Here is a 22,470-nt window from a genome sequence, read left to right on the forward strand (position 1 = left end):
CGCACAAAACTTGTTTCCGTCGATTGGGTTCCGTATATACATAAAAAAAAAATAACAAAAATCGAAAACAAGCAAGCATGGTCACGTGATTAATCCCTATCCACCCATTTACTCTTCACTTTTCCACCATCTTCTTCTTCTCTAAGAACCCTCATCCTCCATTCTTCTTCCACCTTCTTTCTCTCATAAAACCTTCAATCCTTGTCCAAATCAAGTGGAATTTTGGTCTGAATCGACTAATTTTTCACAAGCTTTGTGATTGTGAGGAGAGATTTCAGAGAAAGCGCGATTTTGGGGTCAAAGTTTGAAACCCTAGGTTGAGATAATTTGGGGGTTTTGGGATTTTTAGTTTCACAAGCATCCTTACATCTTGAAACAAGGTATGAACACTCACTTTGCTATATTATGGTGATACATTGTGAAAAACAAGGTGGTTTAGGTTATGTGTTCTTGCCCACTTGCTTGTTGTTAGAATATGAGTATGGAATTGGTTATTGAACATGGTTGATGGTTGTAGATGTAGGAATTGTTGTTAAAGTAGTGAATTTTTGGGATGCTCTACATTCTAGAGACACCATGCCCAATTTTTGAAAAATTCTTGAACACTTTAGGTTCACTAACATCTACAACCATGACAACAAGCAAGTGTGGGGAGGATTTTGAAGAGAGTGTTTAATTTGGTGTTTGTTTTTGTTGCTTGCCTCTTGTGTGTAGGAAATGGCAAAGACAAAGGAGAAAGCGGGTTCAAGTTCATCTTCCTCCAAAGGCAAAGGCAAGGGCAAGGAAAAGGAGCAACCATCAAAGAAGAGGCAATATATGGGTAGGGTTAGTGAAAGCGAAAGCGAGGAAGAAGAAGAGATGGAGTTAGACCCAAGTGATAAACCGGTGTGGAATTCGGGGTCGTTGGATGACCAACCCGAAATCTGGCAGCCAACCCTTTATAACGACTGCATGAACAAGTTAAAAAATAAAGCAGCCGCGTTTATCTGTGAAAAAGAGGTTGATGAACCCCAGTTTGGCCAGTTCGGGGTGTTTGATAAGTTCCGTGCTTTGGGTTGGGAAGGAGCACTCAAGTGTTTTGATAAAGATAAGAGCAATCTGTTTATGACTGAGATTCAGGAGTGGATGGCAACACTTAAATGTCACAACTTCCACAGGCCATCACAAATGAAGTTGATTGGGATGGTACATGGGGTACCAGTTGAAATGTCATTTGATACGTTGAAGAAGCTGGGAAAATATGATAGTCTTCCGGCTAGGGAGTACATGATTCCCACGCTTGATGATTTATTGCTCAAACCAGAGAAGCACGTGACATGGAACAACATGTTAGCGGATTTGTTTTTGCCCGGTAGGTACGGTGGCGTGTTATACCGAAAAAATCTGAAGATAGAAGCCAAGCTATTGCATACGATCTGTTTGCTTAATGTCATCCCAAGAAGAGGGGATAAGGAACAGGTGAGGTTTCCAGAGATACCTGTTCTGTATTCATTGATGCATGGATCCCCACGCTTTCCAATACGCTACCTGATTATGCACCATTTGTGGATATGCCGGAACAAATACGGGAGAGACATTGTCCCGTACTGTCGCATCATAACGGGTTTAATGAAACAGCAGAAGGCACTCACATCTGAAGACCGGGGTTTAACGAAAAGGCACCAGCCTTTTACTTTGGATAGGTTGGGAAACGTTTGGATATATACTCAGTCTGAACGTTATCACAAGCTGAAATCGGAGGGTCAACGGTGGAGGGCATTGAAATTGGGTGCAAGGGAGTTGTTACCGGGAGAACCGGATGAACCTGAAAGCGATGAAGAGTTGATTCCGAGTGGGGATGATGATTACGCAGACGAGCCACAGGGTGGTGCAAATGTTGGTTTTGGGGTTTTTCATGGTGGTCATGGTGGTACGTTCTACGACTACGCGCAGCAACCGTATGAGCCGGGGTGGGCTTATAGTGGTTCAATGCAGGAGGTGATCGAGAGCCAACGCCCGCCGGCAGCCATCTTTGATACTTGGTCGGGTTCGGAGAGGTCGTTATTTGATCAAGGCACGCGGAATAGCGCTAGTATTGAGCGGGCGCTTAAACATAGCTTCGATCGCAATGAATCATGGCACCGTACCCACGCATACTCTCGAGAGGTGGATGCTAATAACAGATATCATGATGATCAAATGAGGCGGATGCATGCGGATTGGCATGCCGGAAGGCCGGTGGTTGAAGATCCACAACATGTGGACTATGCTTCATTGCCGCCTTATGATGGTAGCATTTCTTATCCGACTCCACCACTCCACCATTCTCAGTGGCTTGATCCAAGACGGCAAGAGGGACCACAACAACAAGAGGGAAGCAGTAGCGGCGCATTCGGGTTTGGAGAGTGGAATGATATGATGTCATCCATCTTTCGGCCTCCGGGACCGCGCTACTATTGATCAGGTGGTATTCTCTCTTTTGTATAGTTTGTATATATTTGTTGGTTTATGTTGATTACGGTTGGGAGGATGGGTGGTCATGTGGTTGATTATTGGGTTGGCGATGGTTGGTGGTGTTGTGTTTAAAATGAAAAACATAAAAAAAAATATAAAATGAAAAAAATACAAAAAAGAAATTTAGGGTTTGAGATGAGAAGCTTTTTGTGGATGTTGAAGTGGGTTAGTGATCAAAGCCTCCCAAAGCCATACATTGGGGTCAATGTATCCCAAGTGTGGGGATGGGGGGGAATTTTTTGAAGATTTTTGAAAAATTTTAAGCCGAGCAAAACAATGTGAAATCTTGACGCCCTAATTTATCCCAAGTTAATGCACCGGCAACCCTTATTACCCTTTTCATTCTTGGTGAGAGTTGTAGCCACACGTGTACATAAATAATCTTTGATGAGAGTGGCTATGGGTGGGGGTGCGTTAGAACTTGTGCTTGAATGCGATTTGAATCCTTAGTTAGACATGAATGTAGAAAGGATAAGGGCATTAGGTAGCCTCGTCGTTGGTGTGAGCGAGTGTGGGATTTGGGGGGTTGGACCTCATAAGTTATATATATGAGCATGGTAGTGAGAGGGGCGGGGGTTTGGACATTTAGTTGCCCATTTTGTGCCTTTAAAGCTTATCATTTGTTTCCCCTAGCTACTTACTTGAAAATTCACCCAAATTTGACCCGGTCTTGTAGTATTAGTGATAGAATTAGTAGTTTTGTGAGTTTGAAGTAGTTTTGGTTAATGTGTTATCGTATGATGCCTTGAAAAAAAAAATAATAATAATAATAAAAAAGGAAAAGCAATGAAAAAAAAAGAAAAGAAAGAGTTTCATGGTCTTGTATATAGTAGTGCGCATTTGTTAGTTGGTTTTTGGTTTTTGTAATAAAAAGACCGGGTCGAATTTTCGTTACTCATATATATTCCATTTCCTACCTTATACACCTAGCCACGTTACAACCTTGAAGTCCCTTTGATTTGCGTTCATGTTTGACCCATTTTAGGAGAAAGATCGATTCAGGTACAAGCTTATGATTGTGCATCCACCCGTTTGCTTAGTGTGTGTCTAGCTTATCTTTGCTAGTTGTCACTTGTAGCCGAGAGGAGAGAATTTGTGAGGGGTGCATTGCTTGGGTGTCAAAAAGGGGTTGGTAAAGAATTGCATGTTTGGCTTGGTTTGGTTTGATCACTTGTTTTAAAACCATGTTGATGAGTTGCTTGGGACAAGCAACGGTTAAGTGTGGGGATGTGACGGGTGGTCCTTTGGACAACCCTTAAGCATGTTAAAATATGAAATAATCCTCCAATTAGCCGTGTAATTATCTTGAATTAGATAACTACGATGCTTATGTTTCAGGTACGATTTAGGAGTGAAAAGATGGATCAAAAGCAGTTTTTGGAGGCTTTGGTGGAAAACGGGTCGAGAGGAGAACAAAAGACAAAACAAAGGAGACAAAGTTGCTGAGTACCGTAAATTACGGTTCTACCGTAATTTACGGTAGACATGGATTTGGTTGTTTTCTGCACCGTAAACCAGGCTCTCCAAGCCGTAACAAAAAGTTGTCCACCGTAAATTACGGTGGAGCCGTAATTTACGGTGGAGCCTGTACGGAAAATATGTAACTGCCATGTTTTAATCGGTTTAGGGGGTGTCTTTTGGTATTATCTCATCATTGACGGTTCTTGGACACTTTGGGGGCGAATTTGGAGCACTAGCTTGCTTTGGGAACATTTCCAATCATTCGGTTTGTGTTTTTAATTTGTATGAACATTAGATTGATGTTGATGATGATTCACCGAACCATGTCCGGCTAAACTCTTCGGTGATCATCCTAGGTGAATGTTTCTAAGACTTTTGTGTGTTTAATTTCTGCATTTCTAGAATGATATCTTGCGTTGCTTGAATGTCATGGTGTATGTTTGATTGTTTGTAGTGTGTTAATCCATATTACAATTTCTAGTCTCGATCGTACGTTCTTGGTGCCGTTGGCAACCGAGATATCACGGGAAGGGTTAGGGTTGGTTATTGGTTAATAGGTCATCGGGAAACAACCTCGCGTTATCTAATCCGAGTACTTTGTTCCCTTTTATCACTTCAATCACATATACACGAGTTATGTCTATGTAACTCTTTCTAGTGAAATTGCACACAACTGTTTAAAGAAACTGAAACCTAGGGTGATCATTGTTCTCTGCTAATTGTTTACAACCAACTTTGATTTGACTTAGTTCTTAATTTAGTTTTCTAAAACAACAATCCACAATCTTGAATTTTAATTTTCTGCAATTTAGTTTAATTTTAGTTTAAATACAAAGCTATACAATCAACACATTTTCCACATACTCCCTGAGTTCGATACCCTACTACCGCTAACTACAGTTGTTTAGGGATTAAATTTGCGTGACCCACGACATCACGTCAGTCACATCATCAGTGAGACCGTTTATTACATTTGACATTACATTTCTTTAGCGTGCTGTGATAGTCCACTGATTTACAATCATTTCCTCTTTTTTTACAACAAAACTCATTTTTGCAATTTTTCAATGTTTTTGACATTTTCAAATTTTCTAATTTTCTCAATTTTGATTTTCTGAGAAAATTTGAAATAAACTGTACAAACTTGACAACTTGATGAGAATCACTTCAATTCTCTATCCACCTGGCATAAACAATCAGAACTCCCCCTCACAACAAACTATTTTCCCATTATGATTTCAAAACACTTAAGTTTGTTTTAATCAAAATGGTTTTTCCGGAAAATTAGTTTTGTGTGTCATTTCATAAACTCGGGGTTTCATCACCTTGTTTTTCAAATTACCACTTGTAGGAAAGATGAATCAAGTACAACTTAATGTCCCTGATTTATCTTTTAAAAGACGAAAAATCACCAGAGTGAAATTTCTCAAGAAATATGCCGATTCATGTTCCACGCTTACCAACCTGGGAACTCCGGCAAGTCAGGATTTTCAGTTAAAGAGATTCACCCAAGCCTGACGGTCCTTGGGTGTTTTGAACATACCTTTTTGATTCATAAAATTCTTTAGCCCCTTTGACTTTTTCGTCAACCATTTTTTCAAAAATATTTAGAACATTGGGGTTAAAGGCTTTTTCAACATCAAAATCTTTCTTTTCAGAAAAAGATTGATTTGAAATTTCAACTTCGTCAACTTTTTGTTTATAATTTTCAGCTCGCAATGGTGGAAAGTTGATATCATCCATTGGCGGAACTGAATTTTCACTTTTGAGCTCAACTTGTGGCTCCTCTGATTTTGTCGAAACAGAATCATCGCCAGAACGTGGCTCATCTGACTTTGGCTTATCAGATTCATCGCCAACACGTAGCTCCTTTGTTTCCGAAGAAATAAATTCATCGCTAACCACTTCAATCTTCTTTATCTCCTCTTTTGTCCTCAGATTTGCATCTGAAGAATTCGGTTTACTTGACTTTGTTGTCGAGTTAAGCGATTCATCAGCACTCTTATTCGATCTGTCGGGTGAACCCGAGGACAAAATCTTCTCCAGATATTCTCTGGCCTTCTTCATCTTCTTTCTCAGTTTGTCTTTTTACCCTTGAGAAAGCTTCGCTTTCTTTTCTTGAACTTTAGGTTTTTGAACCTTCTGTTCTTTGACTTTCTGTTCTGAAACTTTCAGTTCCTTGGGCTTGACATTGACTGGTTTCTTTGCCAATTTCTGAGAATTAACCCTCAATCTTTCAGTTGATCTCCTTGGGCAATCTCTGGCAATGTGACCTTTGATTTGACAGTTAAAGCATCTTCTCGTCTCAAATCTCTGTCTCTGGCAGTTAACAGCAATGTGTCCTTGATAGCCACAATTGTAACACACTCTGTTATCATACCAATCACCATTTTCATACCAAACGCTCAGATCAAAGCACTGTTTGGCTTGGTGATACTCTTTCCTCTTCTTGATTGTTGGATTTGTCTTTTGAGCACTATGGTCAAACCTGCACCACTTATTACCAACAATTTTTGAGTTTTCGTTTTTCAATTTTTGTACTTTTTGATTGCGATTGAATGATCGATCTGATGAGCTTTTATTTTCTTTTTGAACATTTTTCGATGTTTTAACAATTTGTTTTTGTTCTACACTCTTCTTAACAGGTTTCTGCTTTGAGCATTCACCTATTTCAGTAGATTGCAAAACAGTATTTTTGAATTTTTCTTCTAATTCTAAAAACAATTTTTGTTTTTCAATTTTTCCAATTTCATCATCAGATTTCTCATCACAATCTTCAACTTTGACATTGTCAAAGTTTGTGACACAGTCACTTATTGGAATTGCATTGATCGGTTTTGGACAAGGAATATTCACATACGTTGAAGAAATCACAAAACCTTTCAATTTATTTTCAAGCTCGTTGATTTCCTTTCGAGCTTGGTCACTTTCCTTTTCAAGTTGGATAATCTTCTGAAGATGAGAATTTATCATTTTTTGCTTTTCGATGTTATTTTTACTGAACACATCTCTCCCATCTTCAAGAATCTTTATTTGACTTTGAAAATCTTTTTCCATTTTTACTTTTTCAATTTCTGAATTTTTTATTTGATTTTTCAAAACATTTTCTGAATTTTTAAGATTTTCGTTTTCTAATGTCAAACTCTCTAATTCCCTCAAGAGTTTGGCATTTTCGGATTTCAGATTTTCACAGTTTGAGCACTTCTCGATCGTTTTTACAGTTTCAGCTTTCTTCTCCACCTTGATAGCTGAAATTTCTTTAACCTGTTCCTCTTCCTCTCGAACATTTTCTTCAGATTTGAATTTTGCTTCATCAGCTGCTTCATTCTTTCGGAGTTCAAGCTCTCGCTCTTCAATCTTCTCGATAAACACGCTCAAATTCTCGTCTAAGTATATTTTTTTCAAATCTGACAAATACGTTCTCCACCCATCACCCGGTAAAGCATTTGCTAACTTGTCAACCAATTCCTCATTGGTCTTGGTAATCTTCAATCTCACCATCTCCCAATACAACTCGATATACCGCTTGATCAATTCTTCAATCGATTCTCCATCGATACCTGAAAAATTATTGAACTTATTCAGTGCAGTATAAATTTCAGAATCCATTTTCGGTATCAAACGATTCACAATGATGAATTCTCAATCAATGATGAAATTCGCACAAACAAACGACTATTCGATCGAATAACAAAGATTAAGCAACAACAAATCAAGTGAAGATCCTATTCTTGACAAATCATCTTGGATTTCCTGCAAACACACAAGTAAACGATCAAATTATAACAAAATGAATACGAAACCATGTGTTGATGAACCCAATCTAAGACTCGTTGTCGAAGATTCGTGAACTCGTTCCAATGAATGTACACTGATTATTCAAATACCCCCAAATCTTTATAGAAAAATAATGTTTTTTTTTTATTTTTGTTTTGTTTGTTTGTTTTTTTTTTATTATTTTTAGAAGTGGGGTCGGTGCAATGACAATGATCTGATAACAAAAACACCACCAAACTTGTGATTGGGCCTTAATCTTATATCATTCCTTTGATTGGGTCAAACTTGGGCGGTGCACATGGACTGCACTTAATCTGTCAACATCATGGACTGCCCAAAAGTCTACAAATGTGTAAATGGTGCACTAACAATTAATTAATGATTGGGCCTTTTGTTAAATTTGTCGGTAATATTGGGCGGTGCTTATCAACAACTGGGATTGGGCCTAACAATCAAAAGGGCGGCACTACTACCACTATCACATGGGTTAGGGGCGGCAACAAAGCTGACAATATTAATACATGATGTATGCCAACCAACAATTGAATTGTATTAATGGGGCGGTGCAAGGGTTTAAACGATGATTGGGCCAACTAAAAGTAGTGGGGTGGTGCAACTGTGGGCTTGCCGACAACCTTTAATAATCACATGATATGTGCAAACAATAACAACAACCTGCCAACCAACAATCGATTGTAGCCGAAAACCTGTAATGATTCAGACAATCACGTGAAGAAGGTGACACAAAAGCGAACCCAAAATTAATGAACCATATGAGCGGACCAGTCTATGACATTAAGAGCGAACCAGCACTTGTTATTAAGAGCGAACCAACACATGTTATACTTTTGAGCGAACTTGATTCTTATCACATGAGCGGTTCTGAGTTTGACTTAAAAGCGAGCCAAAACTGTACGTTTGAGTGAACCATACACTTGTTCGTACAAGCGACCCATGTCTGATCTGATCGTATGACGCGAATTCGGACCGAAAAACCGTGATTACTCCTAAACGACTTAGAGTTTCGAGCTGAAACTTTGTAGGGTTGTAGATTGGGTCTATACGCACAACATATCCAAAAATCAGACGAAACGGACCGTATTTACCTGTTCAATTTGATGAAAAACGATGAAAAACGTGAAAAGTAGGTAGAAGATGAAGAAATAGGTGAAATCGGATCTGAATCGCCTCTAAAATCGCTGAAATCTGTACGAGAACGATGTGTTTGATCAAGCAATCGAGCTCCTAGCTCTGATACCAATTGTAGGATCAGTTTTGACCACACGAATGAGTCAATCAGAGCTAGTGCTTACTGAAAATGTGGCGGAAACACATTTTCAGCATGATACAAAGATAAACGTAACAGAAAGGAGTAGAAACAGATGAATTCACACTTTAAACACTTTTTCTTCACTTGATAACGATTGCCACACGGTCAGCAGTTCGACGTAGAGCACAAGACAACGTTACAAATGAAATGAACTTCAGGGTATATATAGGCATGGTCAACCGCTCTTGTGACATGTCCATATGAGCAATCCAGAGAACATACCTGGTTCGCTTTTGTGGACACATGTCACAAAAGCGGACCGACATTCTAACTTTCATAAATTTACACTTTTAACCCCTGAACTTATACAAAATAACCTATCTAGACCATATACATTAATCTAGTTTTACAAAGACGCATGCTTTAGACATTATGCACCAACAAACTCCCCCTTGGATGAAGCCGCAGTCTTTGTCTTGAAAGTTGGTCTTCAGATAGCAGCTTTGTAATGTTCTTCACGCCCTTTAGGCTTCCTGCTCAAAGCAATTCTTATCTTTTCATTCTTTCTCTTCTCTGCCTTCTCTTCTTCCTGTTGTTTCTTCATAAACTTTCCTCTGTTTGCTTCCATCTTACGATTTTCACGTTCACGTTCACGTTTTGCTTTCTTCTTCATCTTTTCATCTAACTCCCACCATGACGATTTCCACTTGCTTTCGGAATTAATTCCTTTTTGAAAGCACAGTGATACAACACGTTGGAACTGTTGAGATTGATCTTTATCTTCTGCTTTATAACGAATCTTGTGAATAAACAAGCATTCAATGTCTTTTGCCGAACAATTCACCAGCCACATCGGATCATAAACACGAATATATCTCAGTTCACCACCAGCTCTGTACGTTATGATTGCTTCAGTTGTCAGACAGCTGTAAACCCAATCAATGAACCCTTTATAAAAATATTGCTCCATTTCTGGCATAGGAATTGTTGTCATGGTTCTTGGAGGCTTTACATTCAGAATAGTTTCTGTCACACCAGTCACTGGATCTACTCTTTGAATACGTCTTGGACGATGAGGCTTCCATTTCCGATATCCTCTCAGAGTCTCGTACTTAATATATCCCCACATCGCCTTATCATTCAGCCTCACCTGATAATCTAACGTTCTCACCTGAGATAACTCATCGACATCCCACCATGGTAATGACATAATGTCATATAAACGTTTAAAGTATTGGACACCATATTCTCTTCGAACTGCATAGGCATTAACTTGCGGAAGAAAACCCCAACTAATAATATCGCCAAGCGAAACATTTCGATCTCGTTGGAAGTATTTCAACGGCCTTTTGAACTTTCTTTCATGAGAATCTTTGAACCATTTAGAATGATCAATCTCTTCAACACTCGATTGACCTTCTTTTTCAACATTAGATTGGCCTTCCTGTTCAGCTTCTTTTCTCAAACACTCGAACACATTATCATTCACCGCTTCAGTCACTTTCTGACGCAACTCATCTCTGTTTTCAGCAGCAAAGAATTCCATTAACGTCGGAAGTTTTGAAGTGTCTTCAAGAACATCTTCATTATCCGAACCATCCTCTACTTCAACCCTATCATACTGATCGGCATCCTCAACATAGTTATACTTGTAATCTTTCTGTTTATTGATATCAAAAGATTCCAGATCTGCTTCAAGATCAATTGGAATCTCGGGATTTACATCTTTTAACATCTCCCTGTACACATCTAGACATAGGAACAAGGGTTCATGATGTTCTACAATCTGAGTCTTACTCGACTCCCCCTTTCTTATCACATTATGCGCTTGATTCCTTCCGGCTTTTCACTACGACTCGGATTGACGAAGGCGATAGACAATAAATGCATCAACATTGTCCCACATACGCTTCTTCTTTTATCTTTCCGTACAGGAATGCAGATTTTACATCAAGCTGGTACACTTTGAAGTCTTTCCACGACACAAATACCAGGAAGATCCGAATAGCCTCAAGTCTAGCAACAGGCGCGTAAACCTCATCATAGTCGATGCCTTCTTGCTGACTGAATCCTTGTACCACTAATCATGCTTTGTTCCGAACCACGACTCCTCTATCGTCTCTTTTACACTTGAACACCCACTTCGTCTTTATCAATTTCTGATTCTCCGGAAGATCTACTAATCTCCAAACACCCAGTTTCTCGAATTGCTGCAGCTCTTCCTACATAGCATTCACCCAGCTGTCTTCAGTCAAAGCTTCTTTATACGTCATGGGTTCAATCTGCGAGATAAAACATTTCAGTGAGAATTCTTCCTGTAAATGTGCAACAGATGAATAAAAACAGGTAACTGCTCTGTTGATTTGATCTCTCGTCTTAACACCACTTTGTAGGTCACCGATAATCTGCTCTGAAGGATGATAAGACCAGGTTCGTGGCATAACGATGTCAGGCACGTTAACTTCCGTTTGCAAGCTCGTTATGTCTAGATCACCGGTGTGATTCTCAGCTTCCGTCGTAGTAACATTTGGTTCCTCGTCAAAAGTTGGAGCGGGTTCCGCTTCTGAGTCGTCAGAATTGTCAAATGTTGGAGCTGGTTCCTCTGGTGGTTCGTGAGCAGTTCCACTTGGACCGGCTTCGTGATTGTGCGTACCCTCGGTGGGTGGAGAAACTACGAGCGGTCTAGGCACCTGTTCTTGTGCCATTGATTGCTGATATTGATATAAAAGTGCTAGTTCCTCATCACTTGGCTGAACTGGTAGTTGAAACGACTCCCAGAGTTTGTCATAGTCGAAGAAGAATCTTTGTCCGGGAAGTTGTGGTGGAGCAGTGTGCTTCTAACAATCCACATGCTGAACTTGTATTACTTTTCCCAGGCAAGGCACAAACACCCTCTTCAACGGGCTCGCATAACCTACAAAGAAACCATCATTAGACTTAGCACCGAATTTACCATTTTCATCTATGAAAGTACATGGAGATCCAAACGGCTCCAGGAATTTTAGATTGGGCTTATATCGGTGTAGCAACTCAAAACTTGTTTTCTTGTATTTCTTGACGCTGAGCACACAGTTCAAAGTGTAACATGCTGCAGCCACTGCTTCACTCCAGAAGAAAATCGGTAACTTGGAATCGGCTAACATCGTTCGAGCAGTTTCTATTATGGTGCGATTCTTTCTTTCAGCTACGTCATTCTGTTGTGGAGTGTATGGCGCGCTGAATTCATTAAGAATCCCTTTTTATTACAGAACTCGATCATTTTGTTATTCTTGAACTTTGTTCCTTTATCACTTCGTAATCTTCTGATTGGCATCTTATACAGCATCTCCATCTTTTTTAATAGAACCATCAGCGACTCAAATGTCTGATCTTTTCTTTCCAAGCACACTACCTACGAAAACCTTGTAAAGTCATCAATGACCACTAAACAGTATAAATCTCCACTGATGCTCTTCACATTGACTGGCCCGAAGAGATCCATGTGGAGTCTCTCAAGCGGTACTCTGATCGAATTTAGTAACTTCTGTGGGTGTGTCTTTCGAGTCTGCTTTCCCTTCTTACAAGCTACACAATCATCATTCAAATGAAAATTCTTTAAATTTACACCTTCGACTAAATCGTTATGCACCAGAAAATTCATTTTTCTAACATGAATGTGGCCCATCTTACGATGCCACATAATAGACTCTTTTTCGGTTACTTTCATTTTCGACACAAAACATTGTTTTTGATTATCTATTGTTGTTGCGACACTCATATCAAGAATATACAAGTCATTTTCTCGTGGAGCGCGCAACAACACCATATCTTCAGGGATTTTAAACCCAGGTTTTAAAACAAGACATTCATTTTTCCTGAAATGTACAGTAAACGACTTGTCACAAAATTGAGAAATACTGAGCAAGTTGTTTTCCAATTCTATTATGTAGTTCACTTTCTTAAATGAAATAACTCCATTCGTCAGGGTTCCTTGGCCCACAATCCTGCCTCCCTGGTTTCCGGCAAATCCCACGTAACCTCCGTTGATTGATTTTACATCGTAAAGCAGTGCCAGCATTCCCGTCATATGTCTTGAGGCTCCGCTGTCCATTATCCATTTTGAAATAATTGACCTCGGCAACCCCTACAAACATTATAGCAAATCATTCAAACAAAGATTCCCATGACTTCTTAACTGTTGAAACACTTCCAAATACTAAATCACATGGCACATCAATCTTTGGAAAGTTAAAGGTGACATTTGGAACATCAGTTTTTACTTTTGGTTTTACTTCGTTTTTTATCGGTGGAAACTCTGCAAGAAACTTATCAAGCTCAAACTCAAACTCTACTACATCGTTTTTAAAACTTTTTTTCATTTTTCAAAATGTTTTCCATCTTTGTCTCCTCGACCGATGGTTTTGATTTCACAACCCATGATTGATTTTCAAAAATTTTTGTTTTTGGATAAATCTTTGAAGTTTTGTGAGTCTTTGAAGATTCCCCAACCTCAAAGGTCGATTTAGGCTTATTTTCTGACTCCAAAGATTCACCCCTCTTCAAGATACGAATCGGTGAAACCATTGGGTTTTTACCTTTTTTGTCAATTGGTGACTTAGGTCGAGGTTTTTGCAAAACAGGTTTTACAACGACAGGTTTTTCAAAAACTTTCTTCATTATTTGGCCATGTGTCCGATCTCATTGCTGCGATAGCAAACTCTTTTGTCATACTCGACAAAAGTTGATTTGAACGACTCTTCTTTCAGTTTCTTCGCCGCATTGAAATCGTCAATGGCTTTCAGACTAAAAATGGATTCCTTCTCATCGTCAACACTTGGTCCAACAACAAAGACATCATTCATTTTATCTTTTGGCTTGACAACTTTCTTAGCCATCTTTTTCTCAAAACCAATTCCTTTGTTTTTAAAGTTGTTTCCATTTTTCTTGTTGTTACCATTCCCTTCCCACTCTTTCTTACCCGAGTTGTTAGATCGTGACGTAACAAACGACTTTTTGGGTTTTGAAAAGAACTCTTTGTTGTTTGCCATAGCAATGTCAATTTCGACCAATTTGAACACTTTCTCAACATTTTCAATCTTAACATTCTGAAGTGGACACTCAAAATCAGAGTAAAGCTTGTCAGTTCCAATCATTGTGTAAACCACCATGATCGGATCATCATTCATGACTTTATCTGATTTCGGTATAAAACGGTCTAAAAAGTTACCCTCGTCTTCAGAATCTGTCACAGACTTCTCAGAATGAGTTTTCATGATATCAGCCTCAAAGTTATCACTCTCTTCATCTAACACTTGGTCGACAACAGTCTTGATGACCTGTGACTTGTTGTCTGTGTCGGACGGAGAGAATGTAAAATCTATGCATTCTGGCAACTCATCCTCAATTGTCCTTAGTTTGAGGTTCGATGCAGCTTCCACCCCATCTGGATACTTTTGAGTATAATGATTCCACGTTGGGGGTGGAACATTGTTAAAGACCGGTGTTGCATTTGGCTGTTGTGGAAAAATCTGCTCAATAACATAGGACGATGCAACATAGCTCATCAACTTTTTATCGATTCTCTCATTTTCAATTTTAGTTAATTCTAACTCTTTCTTTAATGTCACAATTGTGTCAAGATGAAAATTCACTTCCACTTGTTTATCAAAAAGTGTTCCTTTTAATAATTTCATGGCTTTATCATTTTCGACACTTTCTTTTTGAATCATTTTAATGGATCTGACCAGTGTATCATATGCCTCTTTGACTTGACCTAGATCAAACTTTAACATATCAGCGTGTTGTTTCAATTCCTGAAACTTTGTGTCTTTTTCAAGACACTCCATGCAAGGTTTTAAACAGTTTTGGCATGGGATTTCCGTCATTGAATCCAATTTCTCAACAACCTTTTCTTCACAATCAGTTTTAACTTCCTGTTTACCGACACCTTCCGACTCTGACTCAGACACTTTCTCAGATTTGACCTCCTCAATTTCTGACTCCTCATCCGACTCCTTTTGTACTGACTCGGTGCCGACAGACTCTTGTTTTACAGGTACCGTGTCTACCTCTTTCAGTTTCCCCATAAGAGCCCTGTCAGCAATTTCTTTCAAAGTGTCTTCGGTCATTTCTTTGGTTACATCGATCATTTCTTCGACAGACTCTTTCTTCTCCTAATAACATGGACATAATCCAGTTGCCGGCTCTTAAAAGAAACCTGCAAAAGACTCAAAAACTTTAGGAGGCATGATAGATTTCAAAGAACTGGCCAATACCTCCTGTTCAGACTGATAGTAATAAACTTCTGTAGCAATCTCCTCAATGTCAGCCACACTTTCCACTGGAACATCTTCACTAACCACTTCAGGCTCAACAACACTTTCTGGCTCTTCTACAATCTCAGCCATCATAGCTCGTTCCTCACTACCCGGGATGTATTTATCCCAGCTGAATCCCTCAGCTACCTTCTCGTCATCCTGGTTTACAATGAGAGCTTTCTCTGGTTTGTTCTCAATTTGAGGTCTTTGAACTGCAGGTTGTTGATTCGGCCTGTGATAGATTGCCTGTCTGTAGCAATCATTCGTGAATGGATTCTGATGATTTTTCGCCTCTCTGTTCGGACACTCTCTTTTGAAATGGCCTCTCTCTTTGCACTTGAAACAAGTTACTTTAGACTTGTCAAAACCTAGCTTCTGATCTGGTCCAGAAAGACTATTTCTACCAGTAATTTCCATAAAACGCTGTGCTCTCCTCACCAGACTAGCCATACCCCACTTAATGTCTATCAACTCAAGCTCCTCCGGATCTATCTGATCGTAATCCTCTTTGGTCATGTACGGATTCCCGATCTTACCCGCTACCAAACTCTCATACGACTCTAATACGGAAGCCAACCATGCAATATGTTGTTTCATAGCCGCTTCAGTGAACTCATTCCCATTCTTGATGTTGACTGCGATATTGCATTGGATCCCGGAAACATATGCCTGATTGTTTGAACTAGACGAGCTTTGAGGTGACGTCTGTTCAGTAGTTTTGACGTTTGGCTCGTAGTTGGCAAATGGCGAAGGCTTGTTTGTGATTGGAGTATTCGACGAAGCACTTGATGTTGTGTCTGCACTGAAACCAGTTTGTATCTTCAGACTTAGATTTGTAGTTGCTGGAGTGCTGCCTTTATAATGCAGAGACACATCATGTTGAATGTTCGCAGAGTTCATCTTTTTTATCTTTAGTAACTCCAACTCATGAGCTTCGATTTTCTCTATGAACGAGCTGAGATTCAGATTGACAAAATCTGAATTGTTCTTCAACATCATCAGGTAAGTGCCCCACTCGTCATTTGGCAATGCATCAGACAACTTGTCAATCCACTCCTCATTGGTCTTTCTGATTTCCAATCTCTTCATCTCCACTACTAAATGGCAATATCTTTCAATCAGTTGTTTTCTAGTTTCACCCTTCATGCCAGTGAAGATATCGAATTCTTTCTTGATCAACGCCTTCTTGCTCTTGATCATGGACACACTTTCAACGACTGCCACATAGATTGAGCATTGTCATCATGCTGTAACAACACCAAAATATCCTCTTTGATTGCCTGCTGGAGGATACTCATCATCTTTTTCTCGGATTTGAAGTCATCTTGTTCTGTTTGCGTCAAACTTCCAATTCCCTTCTCCAAACCCAAACCATCTACCGGTGAAACATACTTCTTCTCAATCTTCATCCAGCATTCGAAATGATTAGCTTGAACCCAGTTCTTAAATCTCCCTGACCAGCCTGCATATTCATCTAGATTCATCAGCTTGGGAGGTTTTTGCATTGTTCCCAATTCGTTCTCCATATTGACGTTCTGAACAATACTTGCTGGACTCTGTGCTACCGTCATTCGATTACCCACGAAGAAGTTATAGAAATCTTGGTTTTCCATTTTTAGAGATTTGATTACCGAAAAATGTTAGCTTTTGAAAAACTGGTCACTTTACTTGAAAACACTTTCTACACAAACTGAACTTCAAACGAAATGTTACGAACGAAATGGACTTTCACAACCAAATCCTAATTTCAAGCTGAATTAGGTTTTCAAGCGAAAAATGAACTTTCAAGCAGAATTATGTTTTAAGAGAAATCAGTAAGTTTCAAGCGAAATCAGATAATTCCTAAAGCGGAATCACAATCTCAGACGGAATCAGGTGAACATTCAAGGGAAATCACCTAATTCAAGCGGAGTCACCTATTTAGCTTCAAATTTCCAAGCGGAATCAAATCTGTTCAAGCTAAATACCTTATTTCGCTCGAAATTTCAAGCGGAATCAAGAACACTCGTTCAAGCAAACTAAGGTTTTCAGTCCATTTTTGCCAGTTTTAGGCCGAATTTTGATCTGATTCTTTTAAGGGTTTGTTAAAACACACTTTTACACACTATATCCAAAACTCAGTCCATTTTGTCCGTTCAAACGTCCAGAAATTCAAAAAGTGTAAGAAAAATGCTTTGATTCAGGTATATTGGCTCATAACTGGCTCTGATACCAATTGTAGGACCGATTTGACGATCTAGTGAGTCAATCAAAGTCAATATACCACTGCTTGAGTGGCGGAAACAAACAAACAGTGTTGAGTCAAAGAGAAAATTGAGTAGAAATAGACAGAATATCACTTTAATACTTGTTTCTCATTAAAATATCACTTGGAAATCCGGCAGCAGTTCGGCTTACACTTTCTGATTCCATGCCAAAATGAGAAACACAAACACTATATATAGGCCTCCTTATTCCGCTTGAAATAACACTTGTCATTTCGAGCGGAATCACAACCTTCTGATTTCGCTTGAAATGAGAAAGTGTCATTTCAAGCGGAATCAGATGAAATACTCATAAATTTACATTCTAGACCCCTGAACTATACATATTTGACACATTTAGACCCCTAGACTTAAGACATAGGCTTTAGACATCGTGCACTAACAGAAAAGATATTGTTTGGTAATTGTAGATGACTTTTCTAGGTTTACATGGGCTTATTACTTACATTCTATAGATGAGACTGCAGGCATTTTGCAAGATTTTGTCAAACAGGTTGAAAAGCAATTTGACTTGCCAGTGATAGTCTTTAGGAGTGACAATGGCACAAAATTCTGAAATAGGGAGTTGGAAGAGTTTTGTGTGTCAAAAGGAATTGTAAGGCAGTACAGAATTCCAAAGACACCAGAACAAAATGGGGTTGTTGAAAGAAATAACAGGACACTAATTCAGGCCGCCAGAACCATGCTTGCAGATTCAGGTTTGCCATTAACTTTCTGGGCAGAGGCTGTAAACACTGCGTGCTATGTCCAGAACATAGTTTTGATCAACCCCATGCATCAAAAGACTACCTATGAAATTCTGTATAAAATCAAACCACTGATCTCATACTTTAAAGTATTTGGCTGCCCATGCTTCATTTTAAACTTAAAAGACTCATTTTCAAAATTTGCAGCCAAAGTAGATTGTGGTTATCATTTGGGATACTCAACCACAAAGTGTTTAACACTAGGACTAAGTTTATGGAAGAGACCTTGAATGTAAAGTTCAATGAACTTTCTTCACTGAAAATCCCTGCAAACCCTGTTGAGTTATTTGATCTTGATAAATTTACATTTGAAAATGTTTCTGTCAAGACTAACTGTGCAGGTCCATCTCAACCTTCTCCATCAGAAAATTGATATGAAGTTATAATTCCACAACATAACTTCACATCCATTGCCAAAGCAGCAGATGTCCAAATACGCTGTCAGAGCTCACCCACTGCTACATCAACAGTTGTTGAACAAAGTAGCCCTCAAACCTCTGTTTCCACATCCACAAACATTGTTAATAAAGATCTACAAACAGTGAATAAAAACCAACAAGTTATTACACCAATTCCCCCTATCCCTCCACCTCCATTTCAAGACATTGTTGGATCATCAAAGTCACCAACAGTTGTTAGCTCAGATGATTCACATCTACAGCCCTCACCCTTAAATGCCATTGTTCCATACAAAGGAGATTTAATCCTCTTGAAGTCTCATCCACCAGATCAAATTATTGGCAACATCAGTGAAGGGGTTCTCACCAGAAGTCAATCCCAAAATATCTGTCTTTTTGCTGGCTTTCTATCACTCCTAGAGGCACTAAAAGACAACAGTTGGGTAGAAGCTATACAAGAAGAGCTCCAACAGTTTAAAAGAAAACAAGTATGGGAACTTCTACCATTGCCAGAGGGTGCGAGTCCTATTGGCACAAAGTGGGTCTTTAAAAATAAAACTGATGAAAGGGGCATTGTTGTAAAAAATAAAGCAAGGCTTTTGGTTCAAGGTGTCAAACAGGAAGAGGGCATTGACTATTGTCACACACCCAAAATCCACACGCGGAGTATCACCGCATGGAGGCGTGACATGACCAGGATCAAGCCACCAATCATATTGAACATTATAAGTAATACATAAAAGTCATTCATCAATACGAAAGGTGTTCAAAAACCAAAACATAATCAAGTGTGTAGCGGAAGCATAAATGTAAAACCCAACATAAGTAATAAGTTTGAAATGTCATAAACGTTTAACATGGCATCCACGATCCATTTCCCACAACGACTACTCCTCCCTGTGCAAGCTCCATGTGTACCTAATGACCTGCAAGGCATGTAACAACGAGTCAACAACAAATTTGAGCGAGTTCACAGTTGGATGTTTAGTTATAGTTTTCGTTTCGTAAATCATTTGTTCGTTATGTACCAGGTATCGTATTAATCCGTATCGCGGTCTCCCAGACATGTAGGCGAAGGTTAGTGGGGGTTTCTCATGTATCCTAGACTAGTTGTATTTGTATCGCGGTCTCCCAGACATGTATCCGAAGATTAGTATTTGTATTACGGCCTCCTAGGCATGTGTGCGAAGATTAATGTTTGTATCGCGGCCTCCTAGGCATCTGTGCGAAGATTAGTGGGGGCTTCCCGTGTTTTACTAGTCTAGCTGTATCTATAGGTGTCCTACACCTAACGAGGTCAGTGGTACGTATTTCCGTAGTGGTGTAAGAACAAGTAATCATTCAATCCCATTCCCAACCCCGGGAATCCCATGCCTTGGTAAGAGTGTGAACTCACCTTGGTTTGCTCGGTATGCTAAGTTATGTGTTCACAGTAATCAGTCAAGTCCTATAGTGTGCATCTATACTCAATCAGTTCAAGTTCGTAAAGTTTCATGTACAATCAGTATTACAGAGTGATTTGGCAGTTAACATCAAATATCACATAAACAGTTTGTCAATCATACCAGGTTCAAAGTTACATGCAAGTTCCTTAACCTAGTTATCATATATCATGCCCAACAGAGTTAATGTATTTATTAACTGAGTTAATAAGCTTAGCAGATTTAACAACTTAGCATGATTAGAATACATAACAGGAACAGTAAACTGACAGTGCTAGTTACTAACAGAGTTAACAAACAAAGTTAACAAGCGAATAAGGTTAACTACTTAATAGAGTTACATCATTTAACAGAGTTAATGAACTAATAGAGTTAACTGAACTAACAGAGTTAATGTTTAACAGTTTTAACGTGCCACAACACTCAATGAAAACATGCATGTGGCGAAAACACATGTTGGCGAAATCACTATGAGCCGAAAACACTTTGGGCCGAAATCACTTTGGGCCGAAATCACCTTGGGCCGAAATCCCTTTTTGGCGAAAACACTTGGGCAACGAAATCCCAAAGTGTTTTCGTCAAGATAGTGTTTTCGTAGGGAGGGGTTTTGGTTTTCGTCGAGAAAAGGTATCATCATCAAACAGTTACACCCTATAATAGCCCTAATCATCGCTTAAATGTAAATGATCAAGCATCACGAAATCCTTGAATCAAATCATCGATGTATTTACAAAACAGTAACACATAATCATACAATACTCAATTAACATAATCCTCAAACATCAACTAACATGATCAGTGGCCTAAAAATCCTCAGATCTATTTATACAATCATCATCCCAAGTATGTATTACATGTTAACAGATCGTTGTTTCACATAAACCAATCGGTCATTAAACAAAATCATCATTCCATTCACAAGCACATCACATAGCAACTGATCTACATTCATGCAATTCATCCAACATACATAACCGTTTGCAGATAACAAATAACAATCATCCAATATAGAGTTAACAACAATCTGATCAACGAGATGATACTAACCCGTTAAGATAAGAGGCTAGCAACGGTTCTTAGTGAGCTAGAGTTTGCCTGCCGTCGGGTCCAAAGGAAAGCGAGAGAGAGGGAAAGGTGATTAGGGTTTGCGATCACTTTCTCTTAAGGATTAATACCAAAACACTATAACCGGATATTACTGGGCCGAAGCCCATTCTGTTTTCGTTGGTGAGCAGTGGACGAAAACACCTAGGTGTTTTCGGACATGGTGTGTTTTCGGGTGGGGCATTTGGGTTGGGGTGATTTCATGAGTGGGGTGTTTGGCATGATTTAATAAAACAACAAAATATTAATTCTAAATGCAATATTAATCTACACTTCAAATATAATGCACACCACATATATAACATATCAATCACAGTACGATTTAACATATTACAAGCGTGTACAATTGTGAAACAAACAAGTCGTGTAAACAAACAACTAAAACAATTAACGTGCAATTAATGCGAAGATGGAAATCTTGGAAACTCGAGTTGTCACATTATCCCCAACTTGAAAGAAATTTCGTCCCGAAATTTAGTACGCGGTTACTAAGGAAGCTAGTTGTGTTGTGTTGTTTCCTGATTTTCCTGGGGTGTCACATCATCCCCCCGTTGATTTGGAATTTCTTTCCGAAATTCTGTAGTGAATATTAAAGGTTTTCATCTGGAAGGGGAGTGCATAAGTTGTGTCAGAGGCAAACAGAAGAAAAAGTCACACCCTACAAAACAAGTCAATTCAGTCTCGAGACCTTTGGAAAGACTTCATATGGATTTGTTTGGTCCAGTGAATTTCAAGAGTATAACAGGAGATTCCTACTGTTTGGTCGTGTGACTGATGACTACTCCAGATTTTCGTGGGTCATGTTTTTGAAAACAAAAGACGAAACCTTTGATAGTTTGATAGTATTGTTTAAGAAAATTGAGAATCTGTACCAGAGACCGATTTGTAGAATTCGAAGTGATAATGGTACTGAGTTCAAAAACAGTAAGATGGAGGAATACTGTGATGAAAGAGGTATACTGCATGAGTTTAGTGCTCCGTACACTCCTCAGCAAAATGGAGTTGCAGAACGCAAGAACCGGACGCTAATCGAGACAGCCAGAACGATGCTTGCAGATTCCAAGTTACCAATTAATTTCTGGGCAGAAGCTGTTTCTTCTGCATGCTATACTCTCAATAGAGTTCTTACTGTGAAGAAGTTCAACAAGACGTGTTTTGAGCTAATCAATAAACGCAAGCCGAATTTGAAGTATCTAGAACCGTTTGGGTCACCCTGTAC

Source organism: Helianthus annuus, chromosome 16 (assembly GCF_002127325.2).
Source record: "Helianthus annuus cultivar XRQ/B chromosome 16, HanXRQr2.0-SUNRISE, whole genome shotgun sequence".
Taxonomy (NCBI): Eukaryota; Viridiplantae; Streptophyta; class Magnoliopsida; order Asterales; family Asteraceae; genus Helianthus; species Helianthus annuus.